Raw genomic sequence first — 19,084 nt, 5'->3', positions numbered from 1 at the left:
GTCTGCAGCTGCAGTGGCTGTGGGAGTGTTGGAGACAAACCCACAAATACTCAGCATCTATGAAGGGACTCTCTTTTGCTTCTCTTTTTCCTACTGTTAGCAGCACTGGATAATGGTTATGGTGACTCTTTGCTTGCCTTAGTACAGAGAAAATTTGAAATACATCTTGTATATCTCATTTTTAATATGTCATTATGTAACAATAAAAGGAACCTTTATTAAAGTGGCTGCTTTCAACCTTTCTTGTATCTTCATTTTCATTCCCTGCTTTTAAGCAAAAGGAATCAGTATTGCTGCGAAATCAGATTGCAAAATTTACCACTCTGTTCCTAATGATCTTTCTGCCCCAGTTTCTATCACAATCAGACATAGCAGCTACATGTCAGTCTGGCCTTGCAACCAAAAAAGATCAGAAAGTGAATTTTCGTAAATGCTCACTTCGCCACTTTCTTAACACATCTAATCATGGCCATTGGAAACCAACATTCAAACAATATACAAAAGGACAATTAAATGCAGAGTCAAATTATTGATAGCTATCTAGATGCTTGAAGAAACTTCACTTAACCAATTTGCTGGTTTAATTTGTGCTTTGTTGGCACCCTTTTTCCACTTGATCACTCTTTTAGCAAAGAGGGTTACTTATATTACCAGAAAATACAATTCTTCAATAACATTGGAAATATAAAACAACAGCTGGAAGACCTTTGAGAAATAATGCACAGGCAAACTATTGCAAATGTTGAAAACCCCCAAAAATTAAAAACCTGAGAATGCTGGAAATGCAAGTCAGGCTGTTTCTATTGAGAAAAATCTAATGTTTCAGATCAATATTTCTTCATTCTCAGGAATGATTAATCAAGATAAAAAATGTTTTCTATATCCTGTAATTTGATGAAGGAGGGTGGAGGTTACAAAAGGACTTCAAGGGATCCCTGGTTCTTCAATTCCAGCCTTGGGAAACATCCTCCCTGCTTTCAGCCTGTTGCGCCCTGTACAATTTATTTTAAAAAATTTAAACAAGAACTCTTCTCATTCTCCTAAATTCTCGACAATATAGGCCTGGTCTTCTTAACATTTACATAGCAAAGCCATCATTCCAGTTTTGCTTTATTGATTTGTGTACGATGATAGCTCGGTCTCTGGTGAGAAATTAAGTAATGTTGTGGTTCATTTAAATCTGTTTGGATTTGTGATTACATTGGATTACTTCACACCTTGTACAATATTCTTGCCCACTCACATGGTTTGCCCATGTCTACTCTCCAAATCCTTCTCCTGGGATGAAATCCGACATAGGGAAACAATTGGGCTGTAGATGTGAGCGAGAGGTTCCTTCATTGCACCACTATAAATTCATACCCAAAGCCATGCCCAACTCCAGTGATCTTTGGAAGAACAGTCTGGGGGATGATCAATATTTGTAGCTCTAAATCTGTCTTTATAAACATTAACCATACATTTGGGATGATCCACTTAAGGATACTAAACAAGATAACCCCATAGCATTAGAGGAAAGGTACAAGGACAAATAAAGGAGGATTGGCTGACCGGCGGAAGGGAAAAATGAGAACAAAGGGGACCTTTTCTGTCTGGCTGCAAATGACTAGTGATGTCCCACAGGAGTGGATGGAGTGGTCTGTAAATGATTTAGATCACACATGTCAAACTCTGGCCCACGGGCCAAATTTAGCCCGCGATATAATTATATTTGGCCCGCAAGATCATATTAAATATATATTAGAGTTGGCCCGCTGGCCGCTGCGCCAGTATAGCGCATGCACACTGAAGGTGAAAATGAAGACGCCGGAGGTGTGGAGGGATCTCAGAGTCCCGAATCCCGGGGATCGGAGTGCCACACTCAGCCCGCCCGGCTCCCGGACACACAGACACGGCTGGAGTTGGGGACCATCCTCGCTGGGTCTGCGCTTCAGCGGCGACGCCGGACCGAATGTCTCGTTGGCGATGCCTTCCCCCTCGCTCCGTGCGCGGCGGACCCTGCCTCCCACTCCTTTTGTTCGAGACGAGCCCGGCGCCGTGAGATCGCAGCTTAATCCCTCTCCAACCATGGGAGGGGGGTGGGAGCAACGCGCTCTTCTCAGCCAATTTCTCCACCGCCCCGGATGTCGGCGTTTCAACGGGGGGTTCAGGTGCCTTCGTCAGGCGACCGACCTGTTGGTCCAAGACAAGGGGAGAGTGTACAAACTCCACACAGACAGCACCTGAACTCGGGGGAACTTGGAGCTGCGACCCCACATTCCACATCAGGACTGTGTGTAAGATTGGGAGCAGTGAGACGGAAGCTTATTTTGTTCCTGTGATTTAAGCCTTTCTTGGGGTGGGGGGGTCCTTCTCTGACCACTTGCCTAACAATGAACCTAATCAGATGTGGAGTTACCACAATACAACAGTTCTCAACCTTTTTCTTTCCACTCGCGTCCCTGTGCCATTGGTGCTCTGTGATTAGTAAGGGATTGCTTAAGGTGGTCTGTGGGTGGGAAGAAAAAGTTTGAAGACCACTGCTTTAATCATCCCTCATTGACTCGTCATGTGCACGGTTTCAGAACGCTAAAGGAAATGGGCCAATGACAATTTTTCTCAAGCAAAATATTTCAGTAACTATTGGGTCTAGAGCAGTGATTCTCACCCTTTCCTTCCCACTCACATCCCACCTTAAGCAATCCCTTACTAATTACAGAGTTCCGAAGGCATAGGGCACACATGTCAAACTCTGGCCCGAGGGATATAATTATATTTGGTCCGCAAGATCATTTCAAAAATGTATTAGAGGTGGCCCACTGGCCGCGGCGGCAGTATAGCGCATGCACAGTAATACAACAAATCCTAGAATGCATTGGCATCTGCCTGCTAATCGCCCCCTCCTCCTCTGTTTACGTTGCAGGGTCTCACCGTGGACTCTGGTTTTGGGGCCTGGCCGGTGTCAGGGGAAGCCAAGGCCGCTTCCCAGCGCCCGGAACCGGAGGCCTCGGGCCTGACCTCGCCAGGACCGTTGCCCACTCTCCCTCCCTGCCACAGGCCGACCCGCGACTCACGGTGATGGGGCCGCTGATCCGCCGAGATGCCGCCCTGCAGCGAGAGCCGATGCCCCCGCACTGTCGTTGTCCAACCCGATCGCCCGCAAACCCCGCCCTCCCGCACACAGGCCTGAGTAAGGATTATGAACTTTAATCTCAGGATAAAACGATCTTCCAATTGGTTTCATGTCACAGTGATAAATATATTCCTGGTTAAAAATGGTCCTGCACCTGGATATAAGCTCATTAGTCATAAAACTTAAAGTGTGTAAATCAAAGGATATCTGTACCAATGGAAAAAGTGCATGGCAAATAACCCTGCTAGAGTTCATGCCCACAATCAGTCACCCATTTGATTGTTTCAGGAATAATGTTATTCTCCCACATTCTCAATAGCCCTCAGATTTTACTATTCGACAGCACACTAGTAACATTTGACAAATCCTCTATAGAGAAATATTATTTATTGAATATTTTATTTCTCATTTGTTAATGCTTCTGGAAAGAGTTTATCCAAAACTATTATTAAACATTTATTTTAATAAGAAAAAGTTTAACATTACATATGTTGAAAGAAGAGAAAACATGCAGATGTTGTTGAAAATTTTCAATAAATATTTAGTTCGGCCCTCGACTTGGTCCAAGTTTTTAATTTTGGCCCTCCGTGAATTTGAGTTTGACACCCCTGATTTAGATGGAGTTGATTGTTCTGTGGCCAAGTTTGTAGATGATATGAAGGTAGGTGAAGGAGCAGATAATGTTGAGGAAGCAGGGAGTCTGCAGAGGGATTTGGGCAGCTTAGAAAAATGAATAGAGAACAGCTGGTATACAGTGCAACAAGTGAACGGCCACACACTTTGGTAGAAGGAATAAAGGCATAGACTATTTTCTAAATGCAAGTCCAAAGGACTTGGAGTTCTAATGCAAGATTCACTCAACGCTGACTTGAAGGTCAGTGGTAAGGAACACAAATGCAATGCTAACATTAATTTTGAGGACGGCAATAAAGGGCCATACAGCACTGATTTAATACTGAGATATTACAAGGCACTGGTCACACCACATTTGGGGATGTGAGCAGTTTTGGATCCCATGTCCGACCCCATAATAGGATGGGTTTCTCAAATGAAGAGGGTCCAGAGGTGGTTTACGAAAATGACCCACATCCATAATTAATATTACTTTATGCTGACCAAAGGAAATCAGCAGTTTTCTTCAGATAGACCCAGAAGGCACAAAATGAAAGGAGCTTAGGAGGGGCATTTGTGGCTCTGGTCCACAAGAGGGAATCTCCTGGAAACCTACTAAATGTTGCATCAGCTAGAGAGGGTGGAAGTGGAGAAGAAATTTCCAGTAGTGGAAGAGTTCAAGACCAAAGGGCACAACCTCAGAATTAGAGAATGACACTTTGGAAAAGAGCTGAGGTGAATCTATGGAACTTGTTGCCACAGGTGGCTGGGGAGTGAAGTCATTGAGTATATTTAAAGCAGAGGTTGATAGGTTCTTGATTAGTAAAGGTGCCAAAGGTCATGGGGAGCAGGAAGGAGAATGGAGTTCAGATGTAAAATATATCAGCGGTGATTTGTAGGTGGGAGCACTGAATGGCCCACACCTGCTCCCTTTTCATGATCCCCTGTGAAGAGCACTGCACATTTCCTTTGGTCAGTTCAAAACAACATGAATTGTAGAGCAAGCTCTTTCTGATACATTTTGTCCAGAAAGGCAAGGTCTTGATCCGGAATGGTTCCGCGGGCTCCCGAGTGTTGTTATAAATCAGCCCAGGAAATAAGGGTCTCAATTGACGACCCTTGCGATCATGACATTTATTTCAGGTACTCCCTTTCCCATGCAAACTCGAAGTTAGGTGTGTCTTTTGGCAAAAAAAGTATTTTGAACCCACAGTTGCGGGAGAGGGTCCCCCCTGCATTGTAAAAGTCTCAAATCCGACCATTAGACCGGCGCCGGCGGCGGCGCAGGGGTGGGGAGGGGGGGCTCCGGCCAAACTGCCGGACAATGGTCGCAAAGGTCTTGCTCCTCAATTGAAAAAAGCCATTTCACACTGGATTTTCAGCACAGAATCGACCGCTTCCAACGGTAATTAGTTCCTTTGCTCGGACGAGACAATGTGGGCGATCGGCTTGAATACGAAGCGGCGGTGCCGCCACAGACTGGCCACCCACCCCAGCAGAGCGCGGGAATGGTCACCAAATACACGTCCCCTGGCTCAATCATCATCAAGAGTTGGATCGGGGAAAAAAAATCACCTACATTTTTGATGAACGAACAATCTTTTAACACCCCACCCAAAAAAAGAGTTCTACCCCCCCAAAAAGAGTTCTACCCCCCCAAAAAGAGTTCTACCCCCCCAAAAAGAGTTCTACCCCCCCAAAAAGAGTTCTACCCCCCCAAAAAGAGTTCTACCCCCCCCACAAAAAGAGTACTACTCCCCCCACAAAAAGAGTACTACCCCCCACAAAAAGAGTACTACCCCCCACAAAAAGAGTACTACCCCCCACAAAAAGAGTACTACCCCCCACAAAAAGAGTACTACCCCCCACAAAAAGAGTACTACCCCCCACAAAAAGAGTACTACCCCCCACAAAAAGAGTACTACCCCCCACAAAAAGAGTACTACCCCCCACAAAAAGAGTACTACCCCCCACAAAAAGAGTACTACCCCCCACAAAAAGAGTACTACCCCCCACAAAAAGAGTACTACCCCCCCCACAAAAAGAGTACTACCCCCTCCACAAAAAGAGTACGACCCCCCACAAAAGTACGACCCCCCAAAAAAAGTACTACCTCCCCAAAAAAAAGTACTACCCCCCCCCCCAAAAGTACCACACCCCCTCCCTTGGAGCCGCCGCGTTAAAGGGCTCAAACTCATCAAGGAAGTTGTACCTGAAAGCGCAGACCCTGGGGTGGGGCGGAGACACCCCGCGGGGAACCAACCTGGACCCGTGGGAACGACGCTCTATGGAGAAAGAGCGAAGATGAGCAGACACTTGCTGAACTCTCCGGCCGCGGCGCGGTTGACAGGGAAGCCGGCACTTGCTCCGGGCTCAGGTGTCCCTTGGACTCTGCAAGGCGCGGATCCCTCCGGTCATTCTGCTCATGAACAGCCGTGAAACCGGGTCTTCTCGCTGCACCCCGGGCCAATTTCTATTATGGGGAACCCGCTTTTGCTCCTTTTCAATGGACGAAGCCCGGCGTGTTGAAGAGGGACTCCGGGCTCTGGCATCTGCACATCGTGGATGTCCCATGTTCGCCAAGTTTGAAATCCGCGTCCACTTCACACTGGTGATCAGGGGAGCGGTTCAAATCTGTCGGGCTGGAAGGGGAGCGGTTCAAATCCGCCTCAGGAGCTGCAAGCCTTGCGCGGCGGGAACCTTTCTCGTCCGGGTGCAGCCGCCCCTCGGAGCAAGTCCCGCTCAACGTTTCATTGGGAAGGTCGTCGACGCCCCAACACGCTGGTTCGGAGTGGCGTCTCCTTCAATTGGCACCAAGTCTCGAGCGGCTTGAAAACTTAGCAGAAGTGCAGGCGGATAAATGCGGAAGGCGCCGTCTCCTTGCCAAGCTTCGGTCATGGTGCAGAGTCCCCCCCCCCACCCCGGGGTCCCGGAACAGCCGTGTGAACAGGGGGCAAACGCAACCGAGCAAATTAACAAAGGTAATCTTCGTCGCGGTCTTTTAAACTAAAAGTTATTTAGAGGTCACATCAATCTCATTCCCCAAAAATCACGTCCACGTTAATTCACCAGAGTTAATGGAAAACCTCTGAGGGTTTCTCTTACTGTCGTTTAAAAACACGGCGCGAAGGAATAAAACTCAGGCTTGTCACGTCCCTACGTGGAATAATATTGCTTTGAATGAGCATCAATAACAAAAGAAGGATAATTGAGCATAACCTTACCGGACCTGCGGTGAATGGAAACCTTCAGCTGTTCGCGGGAGAGCAGAGCAACAGTGTTAGACAGGGACACATCCTGACCAGCTCATTTTCGTCGCTTTTCACACGGCGCCGAGCTGGCGGCAAACATGCTCATTTCTGTCGAACGGTGCCAACATTTATACTCCGCAATAGTCACACATCCCTGTCAAATTGCATCTGCCAATCAGCTCTCAATGATGTTCTGCCACACGTGGCCTCAGTGCATTTGTGACAGGAAATCTCCCTCAGCAGCAATAAGCTCTCGTTCCTTTTCTCTCGGGCGCAAACCAAACATTGTTGGGAGAGCAGCGTTCAGGATGCAGCCCGGACAGTCCCTCCCTCGTGAAAGGATCCCCTCTCCCGGCTTGGCAGCGCCTGCGCTCTGTCTGGGGTTTGGAGTTCCTCTCCTCGCGAGGAGGCGTCATCGCTCGGATTCCCGGGACACGCGGGGCTGCCGCCGATGGTGTTGCCCGAGAATGGGCTTCCCGCGTCGGGTTCTTCGTCTGATGGCGTCTTCCGAAGGACTTGAGATGTATCCAACCAAAGCCCCTGAAATGGTGGGGGCTAAGTTGTTGTTTTAAAAATTCTACCCTTGAAGCACGCGACTATAGATAAAGCAAAATGATGCAAACATATTTTCACTCGAGGTTGGCCAAATCATCTTTCTCAATTTTACGAACTGACAATAACATTGGGAACAGGAAACCAACTAATAATCCTTGCTGATTCCTGACTGAACTGCACTGTGTGAGCGGTAGAATACCTGAGGTTAAAAAGTCTGGCAGTTGCATTTAAAAGCAAAGGTTGCCCTTGCACCAATCTCGACTTGGGGGGGGGGGGGGGGGAAAGGGTGACACCTTTCTATCAGCAACCTAAGAAAATAAACTGCTGGAGGAAAGACGGGAAGCAGAGTTGAATTTTGTTCCCGACACATGACAATCCTTTGAGAGCTAATTTTGCTGTACCCGTAGTAGTTCAATCAAAACTGAATGATGTTAAATGTTGTTAATACACCAGATCTAAGGAACAAAACTCAGGTTTGTCATAGAAATCGGTGGAAACCGTATTATGAGGATAAGGGTAGTGGAGGACAATCTGTATCAGAGGTGTTAGTTGTTGACAGGGTTGAGGAAGTTATGGATCATAAGATTATGAACAGAATCTTGTGAGGGTAATCTTAAAGAAAGCATGGTTCCAGTGTGCCTGTCTAACTCAGCAATTTTGGAAAATATGGAGGAAAACTTAAGTCATCTTAAATCACAAGAACACTGTACTGTAAAACTTTTGAAATATACAAATTTGTTTCCTGATGTGCCGAAAAGGACATCCGCGATTTATCACAATGTGGGCGTAGGAGAAGCAAGTCCCATAAAAAAACACCCATATACAATAAACATTCAGAAGAGTAAAATCATGTATAAGGAAGTGGAATATATGTTGAAAAATGATATTATTCGACCTTCGAACTCAGATTGAAGTATTCTGGTACTGAAACCAGATGGAACTGTTAGGTTCTGTACAGATTACAGGAAGGTTAATTCAGTAACCAAAACAGATGCTTATCCTATTCCGAGAATAGATGACTGTATTGATAAAATTGGCAAAGCTAAATTTCTTAATAAAGTTGGATTTGTTGAAGAGTTACTGGTGTGTGCCTCTAACTGAGAGAGGAAAGAATATTTTGGCTTTTGTAAATCCATCCGGTTTTTATGGCATGAAAAATGCCCCTGCAACATTCCAAAGGATGATTAATTTGATAATCCAAGGGTTTACACACACATTGATGACTTGGTCACAAAAAGGGAGATATGGGAAGAATATCTAAGGCAAATGGACACATTGTTTGCAAGATTATCCAAAGCAAACTTAACTAATTTAGCAAAAAGTCAATTTGCAAATGCCACTTTAACATACTTAGGTCATGTAGTTAGTCATGGCGAAGTTGCACCTATTCAAGCTAGGGTGAATGCAATTTCTGAGTTTCCTATTACTAATGGCAAGAAAGCACTGAGAAGATTTTTAGGAATGGCAAGATATTGTAGGAAATATTGCAGAAACTTTGCTGAGGTTGCTCTTCCTTTAACTAATCCTTTGAAGAAAGGAGATAAATTTGTGTTGTCTAAAGTTTGTCAGACAGTTTTGGAAAATTTAAAGGAGATGCTATGCCATTACCCTGTTTTAAAATCTCCTGATTTTGACAGACCATTTTCTTTAGCAGTGGATGCCAGTGAGGTGGCAACAGGTGCAGTTTTATTCCAAAAACATAATGAAATTGACTATCCAGTTGCCTACTTTTCAAAAAAAATTCAATGTTCATCAAAGAAACTATTCCACTATTGAGAAGGAACTGTTGTCTATAATATTTGCTCTGCAGAATTTTGATGTACATCTCGATACCTCTCATGAACCAATTGTGATATTTACTGACCACAATCCTCTGGTGTTTTTGAATAAAATGAAGAATAAAAACAAGATTGTTAAACTGGAGTTTAATATTGCAAGAATATAATCTGCAAATTAATCATATCAAAGGTACAGATTATGTGACAGGAGATTGTCAAGATGTTAAAATTGATTATGTATAGAAATATATATTCTCAACATTGGGTTACATTGTTATAACATGTTATATATTGTGTATTGTTATTTCTTTAGTGATTTTAAAGACAGTTTAGTTATAAGTGAATTTTAACTCAAGAATTAAAATTCCTTTGTGGGGGAAAGTGTGTCAGATTATGTTGTATTTGTATTGTATATAGATATATTTTTTGGAGATAAATTTTGGCAGTTTTTTTTAGTGTAGGTCACATACAAATACTTTAAAACAGATCTTATTAAAAATACTGGAGCTCTGCTCATGCAAGACAGGCCAGCGCCTACAGCATTTGCAAATGCTTTGGAGAGGGTCCAAGAGACTTCACTAATGGATTGCTGTTTACAAAAAGGAACAGATGGAAGAACTTGTCAGTGCAGCATGCTGTCTGGTGTGGAACTTGCTGTTCTAAGATGGTCATGTAGTTTTACAAGCAGAGAGAGTAAAACAGGCTGTGTGTGTGTGTGTGTGTGTGTGTGTGTGTGTGTGTGTGTGTGTGTGTGTGTGTGTGTGTGTGTGTGTGTGTGTGTGCGTGTGTGTGTGTGTGAGAGAGAGAGGGAGATCAGTTCTGCAGTTTTACAGTCAGCAGCAGCAGCTGGGACTGGAACAGGACAAGCTGGCAAACTTGTGGAAAAACCCCATTTTGAAGATGGGTTGTGAATGCTTGTTTCAGCTGGGTCACATGCAAGAGGAGAGGACTGGCTGCCTAATGTTTCACTTGAAATAAGAGAAACACAAAAGAACTCTGGTGACCTGAAAGAAAGAGGTTATTATCTGGAGAACCCTCGGGGGGCAAGTTTCTTCGGCAAGACACTGAAGTGGCTGGTTACAAGGAATCAGTTGTGGGTGTCCTGCAAACAACCAATCTCTCTCTGAAAACTGACAAGAATCTTCCTGAGCAGTAACCATTTACCTTTCAAGCACCAAAGCCTGGTGAACCTTATAAATGTTAAATTCTGTGCACAGTATAAGAATTGCCTGCAACCAGTGAACTTGGAGGAATGAGAAGTGAGAACCAAAGAACTTTTCTGAACTTACACACACATTACATACATGCATACTTAGAATTAGAAGTGGGTTAAGTTAGGCTAGTTAAGTTAATATTGATAAGTTGAAGTGTGTTTCTGTGTTCATTTTTAAAGATAATTAAAAGCAACTTTTGTTTAAGTAAACATTTGACTTGGTGAATATCTATTGCTGCTGGGTTTTGGGGTCCTCTTAGAAGTTAGTGACCTTCAAATAATATGCATCATGGATGTTTACAGACATTTGTTCAATCAGTCACCATGACAGGTGTTTGGAAGATTTAAATTAGGAATTTAGACATACAGCATGGTGACGGGCCCTACCAGCCCATGAGCCTGTGCCCCTGCCCATCCTGTTACTACCAAATATGTCAATAAGCCTACAAATCCTGTACATTTTTGAAGGGTGGGAAGAAACCAGAACAACCAGAGGAAAACCAAACAGACACAAATGAGTGAAGTGGAAATTGTACATAGCAGCAACAGTCCAAAGATTTTAAAACAGAACTGTTCAAACAAGAATGAAAAAAAAATGCATCCAGCACAAACCCCACTGCCCGTCTTAATGATGCCAGCGAAACTTAATTTTTATTTATTCATGATAGTTCCACTTGACTTAGCTGGCTGTGTCAAAGTAGCATGTCAACAAGAGAACAGTGAATAGACCATTCAATGGAAGGATCTGAAAACGACTGTCTAGCCAATGGTCGTATCATACAAACTTAAACCACTCTGTTTTTCAAGGTATTACCAAGTCACTGAAATGCTTTCATTTGATAAAGGGTTTCAACTTGAAATATTGACTGACCATTTCCACCCATGGTTGCTTTCTGATCTGCTGAGTTCCTCCAGTATTTTTTTTGTTTGATTCAAATTTCAGATTTATTGTAAGAGCACGTACATGACATCACATACAACCCTGAGATTCTTTTTCCTGCAGGCGAGGCAGAATTACCCCTAATTGGTAGTGCAAAAAAACTGTACACAACATACACATGTAAACAAATAAAGAAATGTAAACAACTGACTGCAATACAGAGAGGAAAAAACCCAGAATAAAGTGCAAAAGTAAGAGTACTCAAACGAGTCCCTGATTGAGTTAACTGTTGAGGAGTTTGAGGGTGGTGATGATGCTGAAGATCCCAGAATTTGCAGTTTCTGTGTTGCTCTCTTTCATTGCTGTTATTGGTTTCATTATCTCCTTCCGTACGAAGGTACCTCAACGTCGACTGTTGATAAAAATAGCTGTTTGACTACAAAAAGTATGAAATTCAATGTCGCGTACGTGACAATAAACTTATCATCATTAACATTGGAAAAAGCAATGACTCAGAGCTCTAGCAAAGGAGATGCTGTGTGTAGACAATGTGAGCAGACAGTGAGCAGACATTGTGAGTAGACGCTGTGCGTAGAGACTGTGAGTAGTCTGTGAATAGACGCTGGGAGTAGAGGCTGGGAGTAGAGGCTGGGAGTAGAGGCTGGGAGTAGAGGCTGGGAGTAGAGGCTGGGAGTAGAGGCTGGGAGTAGAGGCTGGGAGTAGAGGCTGGGAGTAGAGGCTGGGAGTAGAGGCTGGGAGTAGAGGCTGGGAGTAGAGGCTGGGAGTAGACATTGAGTAGACATTGAGTAGACCCTGAGTAGCGGCTGTGAGTAGCGGCTGTGAGTAGCGGCTGTGAGTAGCGGCTGTGAGTAGCGGCTGTGAGTAGCGACTGTGAGTAGAGGCTGTGAGTAGACACTGCTTCCATCAAGGTAGTCTTGTGCCATTATTTTCTCCTATAGCATTGTAATTTGTTCCACCTCTCCATTTAAAAATTAATTTTCATGTTTTCAGAAGCAAAACGAAGAATGGACAAAATACCTGTAAGTCGTTATTTATTTATTATGCTTTTTAAAACCAATATTGACAAGTTAACATTATATTTGAAATTATAAATATATTGGTAGCATTGGTCTTTCCATATTGAAAATGTAATAAATTTGATATAAATGCCAATATATAGAGATGAATTGTAAAAAATAGACGTTGACATTATCAAACCATTCTCTATGACATTTATTCAAATAAATGTGTTATTGGAAAAATATCAACTGACATAGCATCATATTTAACAACATATATGACCCCTTTTTTCCTCAAAAATTGTGTCAAAGTCCTATCTGCAAAAGTGACATTTTGGGGCCACCATTTTGCAAGATTGTGACAGGAGGAAAGTGCTCAAACTACATCCGTGCTTTCCAGAATTGTCACCTCCGCCTCCACCACCGCCACTCACTTCTCCCATTAAGAAGGTTCACTCTCTCCATCCTTCATGCCCACCCGCTCACTCACTTATGCCTGCCCGCCATTGAGCAAAACCTGATTAGCGAGCCCCAGCACTCCCTCAAGGTACTGTGGGAGAGAGCGAGAGGTTGGAGGGAGGGAGCAAGCAATGGGAGGGAGGGAGGGAGGTAGGGAGCAAGTGATGGGATCCCCAAGCAAATTGAATGAGGTAAATACAATTAAACATATTTTTCCAGAAATCTTACAATGAAAATGGGGGAGGGGGGGCATTGATGTCCTATATGCCAATGGGTCCTATATACCATCAAGTACAGTATTATCTTATGATAATGCCTATGTCCCATATATTAAAAAAGTAAATCAATAATGCATATATTTCAATACAATTCTAAGGCTGAAAACAAATTTGTTTTAAAATTTTTATATAGTAGAAGTCCAAAAATCCAAATGCCAGAAATCCAGGCCACATGATAATGTGGACTTTTTGAAAACTCTCAAACATTTTAAATTTAACGAGCTTCTGTGTGTGTGCGTGCATGCGTAAGTGCCACAGATGGACAGGGACGACAAGTGACCACGTGGAATTGAACAAATAAATATTTATTTATTTTTTTTATACTTTGCATTTAAATGAAAAAATGTTTAATCAATCAACAATAAAAAAATTACCTGTTCACCTCTTCGTTATTCCTCCTTTAATTTTAAAATTACTGCCTGAGAATCCGGAAAATCTGAAAATCTGGACCACCCCAATCCCCAAGCAGTCCGTATTTTCAGTTGTTTAGAAGTAGAATGATTTAAAACCCTAATTATAAATTAATTGAAACATTCTGTCTTTATAAAATACCTTACTTTAAACAAACAAACTAATATTTGGGTAAAGTGTAATTTGTTTTGGTCCATGCACACAATTAATATGGCAAAATATTTTTTTTCATGTTAATCCACAATTCAGACTTTCTTTGCATGTTTTAATGCATGAATTGTCAACTACAAATACATATTTCCTGGAAATGCACTATGTATAGGTAAACTTCACAAACTAGATACATCTTCCTTTGATATCTTCTTGCCCCTCAAGGGGCCAGCTATATTAAACTGTTATAAGAAATGGTTTTGCTGCCCTCATCAACCAGCTCTGTAGGGGATGAAAACACAGGACAGACCAGCTATAGATGAAAGTGTTTTGGATCATCTGAGGTTTGTCTTCATAATTTTTAAAAATGCATATACACAGTAGTATTACAAGCTCCTGTATTTTTAGTGAGTGTTACATTGGGGGTTGGTGTAGGGCAGGGGTGTCAGACTCAAATTCACAGAGGGCCAAAATTTAAAACTTGGACTAAGTCGTGGGCCAAACTAAATATTTATTGAAAATTTTCAACAACATCTGCATGTTTTCTCTTCTTTCAACATATGTAATGTTAAACTTTTTCTTATTAAAATAAATGTTTAATAATAGTTTTGGTTAAACTCTTTCCAGAAGAAGCATTAACAAATGAGAAATAAAATATTCAATAAATAATATTTCTCTCTAGCCTTTAAGCTCCTTTTAAATTTTTTTTTTCACAAGCCAACAAGTCAAAAAAATGACAACTTGCTTCAATGAAAATCCAATCTTTCAACTATGAACAGACCAAAGTTAACCAAAGAAAATATTAATCCAAGCTTAGTTTGCTACACTGTGATTTACTCTGAAGGTGCATCTGGGTCTAAACCAGATACTTGGCATCTCTTCTTAGATGCAAGTTCAAACTCTGGGGTCAGAGTTTTCCTCCCACCTGTCTTGAAAGGTCCTGTTTTCTGTCTTTCGTTTGGCCATTTTTCGTAAGCGGTTTATTACATGTGAGTTGGGCGACAGGTCGCAGATGCCAATGAAAGTAAAGAGAGGAGGTGGGGGCGATTAGCGGGCTGACGGGCCGGCGCCAACGCATTTGTAAAGCATTCTGGGATTTGTAGTATTAACTGCATGCGCTATACTGGCGCGGCAGCCAGCAGGCCAGCTCTAATACATATTTGATATGATCTTGCGGGCTAAATATAATTATATCACGGGCCAAATTTGGCCCGCGGGCCTGAGTTTGACATGTGTGGTGTAGGGTGTAAACATTCACAGGTTTCACAATATTTTTACAGTCTGCATGGCACCACTGAGTGCTGACTATACACAAAGTAATGCTCTGGAACAAGACAAAAGAACTCCAAGGGAAAACAGATGGGACACTTACAGAGAGTCATATGAGTCATGCAATTGGGACACTTGAAGAAGGATTGATTAAAAGGCAACCACAGATTTGCCACAGAAATATAGAGTGACTTTGTGTGAAATGGACAATTTTTTCTGATTCTCCTTGTCAGGGGAAGAACCCTCAAGACTATTGTAATGGTCACTTTCATTGACCCATATCTGGATAAATTAAGCAGGATTTTTCCTGCATTTGGATCATGACCATTTTAATGGCCTGAGTTTTGGAAGCATTATGGAAGTCACATGCTTCGTTTCCCCTATGCAAGGAAGAGGGGAGTTGTGACAATCATTCATATGAAAGGTAATTTCTCTGGAAGCAACTTGACAAGGATTTGTGAGTTTTTGGCAGTCGAATCACTCAGTGTTTCACCTCCTTCATAATTACATTTGAATATCAGTTTAAAGATCTGAGTTTCAACACAGGATTTCTAAGACTGAACTTTGAATTGACTTTCCAGAATGGTGCCTAAGCTGTAAAGGTTTGGATAATCCACGTGTAAACATACTCACTCGTACATGCACGCACACACACACACACACACACACACACACACTCACACTCACACACGAGTATATTTGTGCATAGTTTGGGTTAAGTTTAGATAAGTTAATTAAGGTGTTATATTATTAGTAATTGTTAATAAATATATTATTTTTAAAATAAAACTGTTGGTGAATTTCTATTGCTGCTGGTCTGCAACATAACAGTAGCAATTCATACAGGTGGATATGAGATGTTCATTTTATCCATTTAATAATATACCATTTCTTCAGTTTGTTTTGTCCAGGTTATCTAACTTAGTTGCAGAAAGACAAGCCCCTCATAAATTGTAGCCCTGGAGTTGATCCAACCAGGTGAAATATAAATGAAAATCAGCACAGAAGGCAGATAAAAGTGAAATTGGATTCTGCAGAACGGTTGCTTGCCCATTGGCCATACACCCTGTGTCAGCAGACTTGCTCCAAAGAGTATTACTAATATAGAAAGAATTGAAGACCATCCTGGAGCACTTGGAATAAAGGGTGTAGCCTAATGCTATCTCCAGAACCATTCACTAAGAATTAACAGATGCAGCATGGTCTGGAGTATCCATGTTCCTTGGCAAGGAGCACCACTCCTTTTCAATTCTTGATGGATTGAATGGTGTGAATAAAGTACTTTTGGGTTCCAACTCTAACTGCACTATTAATTCTCTCATCTCTGTCCTCTCTCCAATTAATGGCATAAATGGAGGAACATATACTCTCCATTTATAAATATCCTTTCTCATAACAGCAGCTGAGATGCAAGTTATAGCCAACCCTTCAGATTTCAGCTCCTAGCCTTCACAATGGAGAATCAAACTGCCATGTACTTGCAACATTATTGTAGTGACATCCGTGACTCAAATGTGCGGAGAGAAACAAAACAATTTTGCCGCAGATAGGCTGATGATAGAACTAAAGGGTCACTGGTCTTTGAGTGCCATCAAGATGAGAGCATAAAGATGCCAACATAGACACAATACAGTCATTAAAAAATTGGTTATCCACAATACAACCTCTTAATAACACTGTTCATTGTTCCAAATTACGTCTGTTCTTTGCAATATGTTTTGAGAAGGTGTATGAAATCAGTTTCAAGAACTTTTTTTTCAAAATTCAAAAACATAGCCTGATGAAAATTTGTTTGGTATTTTGCTTGTGGCAAAATCAGTAGCTGTGGATTCTGGATTGTGACTAATCCCTATTTTGACTTCTCAGCCTTAGTCTAATATAGACTTCCATAATTTTCTCCTTTACCTATCTCTATTCAATATCTGAATGAGCTTAATGACTCAGATGATTTTCCTACCTTAAAATAAATAAAAGGAAGCGGCAAAATCCCTTTTCAGAGGAAACCAAGTTGAGATTTGTTAGTTCCAGTCAAATCTGTTATTTCAGGTAAAATTTGTGAACTTATAAATCCCAGTGAATCCCCTGTCTGAATACAGATAATGTTTCTCCAACCCCATTAAAGTACCCAATTTCATGATTCCTAAATTCTGTATTGTTTTGTCTCCACAGAACCACCCCAAATTTCCTGAACTCCAGATACTACCACAGCCAGATTGCACCAACTGTTTAAAAAGTGCAACTAGCTTTAAACAGTACAGTTTAACCACTAACTGTATTGACTCTTGCTGATTAACCAAGCTCAGGTTTATTAGCATTGTACCAATGTATAGTGAGAAAGTTCATTTTGCATTCAGTCTAGCTAGTCAACCCATTCCGTAAAAATGCAGTGCAGAATGCAGTTATAAAGAGATCCTTTTCAACAGGCCAGATACAACATTATTTTACTTGTCTTAGATTTGTCAGGTCTTCTAACTTAGTGCCAACTGGATGCAAAAATCATTTATGTGAGCTGGACAGTATAATGTTGGTATGATACTAACAATGTCATTGATGGGCACATGTCAATCTCATATTCTGAAGCTTGAGTTCATTTTCCAGGCCTATGCAATTTAGCCTCCATTACACAAAATGCAAATAAGATCTAGGAGTAGTAAACTGTGTTATGTGAGAATTCCGAGTCACAGTTGGTATTGTTTAATACACTGGTTTTCAAACTGCCCCCCTAAACTCACATTCCACCTTAAGCCATCCCTATGCCATTGGTGCTCTGTGATTAGGAAGGGATGGCTTAAGGTGGGGAGGAAAGGTTGAGAATCACTTACTGAAATATTTTACTTGAGGAAAATTGTCATTGATTCATTTCCTTTGGAGTTATGAAACGGTGCACATAACGAGTCAATTTGGTACGATTAAAACAGTGGTTTTCAAATTCTTTTCTTCCCACTCACATACCACCTTAAGCAATCCCTTCCTAATCACAGAGCACCTATGACATAGGGAATACTTAAGGTTGAATGTGAGTTTAAGTAGGAAATTTGAAAGCCACTGGTTTAATGGAATCAGTGCAATCTAATAAAAGTTCTATTTATTGCTTGATTAACAAAACTGTGATAGTTTATTAAATTTAAAATACAAGAATTCAAAATGCAAGCACATTAAGCGGCCGAAATTCTAACAAGATTTATCACTGTGTTTTGGTGTACAGGCTAAAACATTTAACTAATGAAGTTGCTTGAATATGTCCATAAAAGCAAGTTTAATCCATGCAGAGCATTCATGGAGGACATCTGCAGCAGATAATGTAAACAGTTATTCATTTTAAATGTCTGAAGGGTGAGATTAATGAGCTTTCTATAACAACAGATAGTTGAGCTCTTGCTGACTCTTGTATAAAATGAAAAGCTGATTAGAAATATAAATAAAACAATGAATATAAATGACATTGTTGCTTTTGGCACGTCCCTTTCTCCTATTGCATAGTGTTTAGAATAATGCACAAATATCCCTGCTACTATTCTTCACCCTTCAATTTTAAAGAAATTAAACGTAGTTATTTTTGTACTGTATTTAGAACTCATTAAACCTGCCCCATTTGTCACCATACCTGGCCGTGTGCATGGCTTAAAATGAGCTGTGCTAGGATGGGGAAACTAATTTAAACATGCCATTAAAATGGAAAAATCATTAATAATGTGATATCAGGAAAGGTTGAGTGAGTTAGGGCTTTTCTGTTTGGAGCGTCAGAGGACAAGAGGCAATTTATTTAATAGAGGTGTACAAGGTTATTAAAGGCATAGATCAGTGGTCCTCAACCTTTTGCTTTCCACTCACATGCCACTTTAAGCCATCCCTATGCCATCGGTGCTCTGTGATTAGTAAGGGATGGCTTAAGGTGATATGTGGGCGGGAAGCAAAAGGTTGAGAACCACTGGCATAGATGAAGTGGATAGCCAGCAACTTTATCCAGGGCAGCAATGGTCATTATCAGAGGCGTTTAAAGTGACTGGAGGCAAGTTTAGGGGAGGTGTCAGAGGTCATTTTTTAACCTATACACTGCCAGAAGTAAAGGTTGAGGCTGATACCATAGGGACATTTAA

General features: G+C 41.7%; 1 protein-coding gene across 4 annotated transcripts in view; it reads right to left on the bottom strand.

Moving 5' to 3' along the window:
* sgcg (sarcoglycan, gamma) overlaps positions 1-7,102 on the bottom strand; it is a 527,276-nt gene extending 520,174 nt beyond the window's left edge. For 3 of the 4 annotated variants that reach the window (XM_069891401.1, XM_069891398.1, XM_069891400.1), the window contains exon 1: positions 6,949-7,102. The gene's annotated coding sequence lies outside the window, so the exon portion shown is untranslated. The remainder of the gene's footprint in view (positions 1-6,948) is intronic. The other variant, XM_069891403.1, reaches the window with a different exon arrangement.
* Positions 7,103-19,084: the final 11,982 nt, after the last annotated feature.

The sequence above is a fragment of the Narcine bancroftii genome, chromosome 7, assembly GCF_036971445.1.
Source record: "Narcine bancroftii isolate sNarBan1 chromosome 7, sNarBan1.hap1, whole genome shotgun sequence".
NCBI classification, from domain to species: Eukaryota; Metazoa; Chordata; class Chondrichthyes; order Torpediniformes; family Narcinidae; genus Narcine; species Narcine bancroftii.
This window is presented reverse-complemented; position numbering and strand designations above follow the sequence as displayed.